Below are 5,633 nucleotides of genomic sequence, written 5' to 3' on the forward strand. Positions count from 1 at the left end.
ACCACGTGACTGTGGGTGTGTATGTTGGTGAGTTATGAGTGCGGTGAATGGTGTAATAGGAGGCATGTCAAATCTGCAGAGTACAACTGGCTGCCTGTGCCAATGCATCTTATTATTTGGGATTTCTTAGCTTTAGTTTTAGGTTATACTTCTCCTACAGGAAATTTCTTTCTTGGCCATTGTGCATTCTGACACATGGAAATAGCTCTCAAACTACTACAACTGTCCTGTCACCAAGCTAAGACTGTCCTCCCTCCCATTGCTCACAAATGCTTGGCTCAGAATAATTTCAAGTGACAACAGGGAACAGGCTGCAGTCCCCCTCGTAGACAGCGCTCCGCTGCGATGCAACTAATGGGCTGTGGGGAGATTTATCCTGATCCCCAATATGTGGTTTCCTTCCACTAACACCGTTTGGCACTTGCCCATTCGGAGGCCTGACTTCAACGATGCCGAGAAACCGAACCACACACTCCAGCTCCTGGAAGAATTCAGTGCCTCTGAGTATTAGCTTTGCTTTCACAGCGACATCAGTTTGCTCGAACATTCCCATCAGGGATTCTGTAGGCTTTACCTTATTTATTCTGAGTTTCTCATAAGCAGAATTTTGATGATAATCATCTTTGAAAATCCAAAAGACCCTCTGCACCATGGTGGCACAACCCAGCTTCTCCCTCACTATCCCATCTGACATCCTTCTGAAAAACATTAAAAAGGAAAGGCTATTTTAGGCAGGAGACAAAAAAAGGGAAAGAAGGGGAGTGGGGGTGAAATTGGGGACAGATGAGAACCCCAGAGCTGCAGGGAATTGGATCTGCTCGCTCGCTCGGTGCGCGGACCGAATCTCAGTCTTCAGTTTCCTCCGCTTTTCCACCCCATTTGCCTCCCCCTCCAGCAAGGTCAGCTGCTCCAAGGAGCCATTTATAAACTTGCAGTTCATATTGTGGTTGCAGTTCCCGGACTGACATGAAATTAAATCAGTCTTGAGTGCTGTAGGATGCACACGCTACCTTCCGAGCTTACTGGGCCTCCGGACTCCTCATAAATCTTGGGGAGGTAGCATTCCACTAGCGACGGCCCGTTTCTCCCCTCACGAAAGGACCTCGACGTGGAAACAAGGACGTTTTCTTCAAGGCCACGTTTCATCCCTGGGAGAGACTTGCAGGGGAGGCACATTTCTAAGCCCCTTTTCCAGCTCTGGGGCAGGCGCTTGTGAGACTGTGTTAAAGGAGCCAGAACTAACTCCTCCTTCATCCCAGGCCTGGCATGTGGCGTGAAGACACCCAGAAAAATTGACTGCACCCCAAAGTGTTCCTATTGTTTTTAAGAGCCTAGAAACTTCCCTTTGCTCCCAGTGACCCAGAGGCTTATTGGTGGAGGCTCCCCAGTGTGGCCGAGAAGGAATCGGAAGGCGATGCTGACAGATGTTTAACCCTGAATTAAACCCGATGGTGGCTCATGTTTTCTGCTGTTTCACAATTTACTCTTAAATCTTTAGTCGAATCTGTGTAAAACCTTGGGACACGAAGCCAGTGATGCGGTCCTGTGAAAGTGTTTCATGGGCATGAACATCTAATGTTCCCCAGACCCCTCCGAGCCAGGCATCATGATGGTCCCCTGTGATGGTTCATGTCCTGTGTCAGTTCAGTTAGTGCCTCGCGAGCCACATGCGGCTCTTTGGCCCCTTCAGTGTGAAGAGCCACACTGAAGGAGCCAAAGAGCCGCATGTGGCTCGCGAGCCGTGGTTTGCCAAGCCACAGTTTGCCGACCACTGGTTAGGCCATGGTATTCAGGGGACCCAGTTTCGGCCAAACACCACTCTAGACGTTGCTGGGAAGGTATGTTTTCGATGAGATGAAGCTTTAAATGAGTTGACTTTTGAGTAAAGCAGCTTACCTTCCACAATGGGGCGGGCCTCACCCCATCAGCTGAGGCCTTAAGAAATAGTTTTTGAGGAAGAGGGAATGCTGACTCCAGACTGCGTATGGCCTCGGGGCTCCAGCATCAGCTCTTCACCTGGGTCTCCACCCTCAGATCTGTTCTGCCGATTTCAGACTGGCTGGCCCCCATGATCACACCTAACAACTCCTGAAAATCAGTCGCTCTCTCCCCACTGATCCCCGAGATTTCCCTGGACAAGCCTGACTAGTACCTCTCCATTTTATGGCTGGCGAAGCAGTCTCGGAGAGAGGAGATAACCGGCCACAGGCCAGGCAGCTAGTTAGTGGCAGGGCAGGTTGCAGGCTGCTCTTTCCCGCAGCGCCACCCCCTTTCCAGTCAAAGCCACGTCCCTGTTCCTGCCCAGCCTGTGGCCAGCAACCACACGAGGGGCACGTGAGGAGTGGGTTGAGTCTAATCCTGTCATCGGTTTATTGCAAAGCTTTGCACTGCAGCCCGCGTGAAGGAAACCGATTTGCTGGGACGAATGTGGCCACCAATGTGTTATTTCCCTTCATCTAAACAGAGCCTCAGGCACACTTCATTGATCATGCCTCTGAGCTGAAAGGTTGCCGTAATGCTGGCCAGCAAATATTATGTTTCTCAGGCAGCCCTGTGCTGTCAGCCACGTTTCCTGATGTACTCTGATTAGATATATAAACAGCTTCGGTCAAACAGAGCCGCGCTTTGCTGTTAGAAATATAAGATAAGGCTTCCATAAAGATTCATCAACAGCAGTGGTGCTGTCCAAGCTAGGCCTGCGCCCTCGGAGCTTACAGCCTTTTTTTTTTTTTTTTTTTTTTTTTTTTATGTGTAAGAAGGGTCAGTAAGCAAAGAGCCATGATTTATAATCATGTTTTAATAGTGGCTGGTGCGTGGCTAGGGGACACCTTGGAGAGAAGAAAGGGTTAAGAGGATTGAGCAGGGTCACAAGGTGGCCTTGCATGAAGGACCCAGCATGTGGTGGCATAAAAGTAACAGTTTGAATCTGCTATGAAGTGTCACCTGTCCCAGCTGAGAACAGGGAAGTGGGCTGCTGCCTGCCAGGCGCAGAGGCTTAGGAAGGTAGAACCCAGACTCCCCTGAAATGCAAATGAGTGAGTCAGTGAGAAAAATGAAGCCATCCAAAGCAAACATGTTATACCTGCATACCTTCATACCTTCCATGTGCCTGTTTCCCATACATCTTGTACTATAAACAAGTACAAGGTGGGAAAAGTTTAGGAATTTTATTATAGCCGAGTGTTTAATTGGCATACATTTCAAAATACTCCTCTAACATGGGCCAAGGATGGACTAAGTGACCTAAAGAATTTTTCCAGCTCCAGGTTTCTTTGAACAAGAACATATGCCTTTTTTTTCTTTTTCTTTTTTTAATATATTTTTATTGATTTCAGAGAGGAAGGGAGAGAGATAGAAACATCAATGATGAGAGAGAATCATTAATCAGCTGCATCCTACATGCCCCACTGGGGATCTAGCCCACAACCCGGGCATGTGCCCTGACAGGGAATCAAACCCTGATCTCCTGGTTCATAGGTCAATGCTTAACCAATGAGCCACACAGGCCAGGCAGCCTTTTCTAGATAATTTTAGGTATTTTTTCTCAGATAAAAAGGGTTGTCAACATCAGTGTTAAGGAAGGAAAAATGAGGTGAGTAAGAGGACTAGCCACAGTTGCCTGGTGGGGAAATGTAAGAACATACTGGATGAAGTTTTAATGTGCTTTGCTATGTAAACACTGAGTGGCCAGATTTTTATGACCAACCTGACACTTGTAGGCAAATTAGCCGTACACTGCATCATATGGGATATGGAAGCCGAAGGCCTGTTCGAACACCTTTGCTGTCTGCAGTTATCAAGATAAAACGTCTCCAATTCGCACAGGAACACAAGGCTTGGACAGTCGAGCCTTGGAAAAAAGTCATGTGGTCCGATGAATCATGTTTCCCGTTGCATCATGCGGATGGCAGAATGAGAATTTGGCGGAAACAGCATGAAAGCATGCACCCCACATGCATGAGTACAACCCTTCAAGCTGGTGGGGGCAGTGTTATGGTTTGGGGCATGTTTTCCTGGCATGATTTGGGCCCTTTATTCGTGTGGAATAATGTCTGAATAACACAACATACCTAAGTATCGTTGCTAATCAAGTGCAGCCTATCATGTTGATGGCGTATTCCAATGGAGGTGGCTTCTTCCAACAAGACAATGCACCATGCCACGGTGCTCGTATTGTGCAGGAGTGCTTTCAAGAACATGAGGGAGACTTTACCTTGCTTAGGTGGCCCCCACAATCACCAGATCTCAATCCAATTGAGCATTTGTGGGACGAAGTTAAAAGAGCCATCAGGCAGCTGGTTCCACGACCATCAAATCTCACAGAACCGGACAGTGCTATTCATCAGGCATGGTGTCAGATTCCTCACATCACCTTTCAACATCTCGTGGAGTCAATGCCAAGAAGAAGCGCCGCAGTATCGAAGGCAAAAGGTGGCCCAGCGAAGTGCTGATGGGGTGGTCATAATAATCTGGCCACTCAGTATATGTAATTTCTAAAGGATATTTTGCTCTCATACAGAGTGGATTACTCCCACTTTAATGATCATTTATGAATTTCCTAAATTAACCAATACAATTTCTACTCAATACTAAAAGTAATCACTAACATTTGTTGAGCATTTACTGTGTACCCAGCACTGTTCCAAGAACTTTATAAAAATTAGCTAAGAACATTTTTTTCAGCAACCAAAGAGCTTGCTGCCCCCCCCCATCCCCACCTTAATCTTAGCCCATAGAATTATACATGCTAAATGCAAACCTTTCTTGAATTAAAATAATATTCTCCCAGGTTGTCACCTGGTTTGGATTAACATTAAATATAAATATCTTTTATTCTTCAGAGATGGTAGCTTTATTTTCTTGGAATTATTGTAACTAGTGGTTTCTATGTCTCTGAGCATGAAAATCAGGTGAAGAACTTTCCCAAACTGCCAGTTCCTGGGCCAGACACCCCACTGCTGATTCTCTGAGGGTTGGACGAGGAGTCTGTTTCTAAGAAGGAAGATGCTATTTTTAATCCCCATCTCAGAAGAAGTAACTGAGTCACAGTTAAATAACAGCCTGAAGATGCACTAGCAGTAAGTGGTATTTCTGAATGCGAACACTGGATGATTGTAGGTTTTTAAAAAATTGTTCTTTAGCTGGTCTTTGTGCCATTTATGCTTCTATGACAAGCAGCGTCTTTTCTTTGTACAAGGAACTCATACTAAAAGTGAATGTGATATGAGGCTGCACTGAAGATACATTGGGGAGCATGGGCCACCTCTCAGCCTTCCAGAGAAGTGCATGCTTCTGGACTGTCTTCCGTTCTTTCCTTCAGATCAAATCCCCTTAGGCTTGGTTTACACATGCAAATGGGTTTCTATGATTGGAATGACTGAGAGAGCCCCTCAGACTGAGGTGGGTCCGTGTGGGTCTAGGAACTCGGCCGTAGGCTGTAGACAGGTCTGGGACCAGTCGTGTTGGGGGAGGAAAGACAAGCCTGAAGCTAGAATCAGAAGCCCAGGGTGCCAGTCCTGTCCCAGTCATGGGTCCCTTCCTATCTGCACAGCCCTGAGCAAATCTCAAGGCCTCTCTGAGATCACTTCTAGCTGTTGCCTTTGACATTTCAGGACCCCCCCCCCCCCAACTAC

This window comes from Myotis davidii, unplaced genomic scaffold (genome assembly GCF_000327345.1).
Source record: "Myotis davidii unplaced genomic scaffold, ASM32734v1 scaffold200, whole genome shotgun sequence".
In the NCBI taxonomy this organism is placed as follows: domain Eukaryota; kingdom Metazoa; phylum Chordata; class Mammalia; order Chiroptera; family Vespertilionidae; genus Myotis; species Myotis davidii.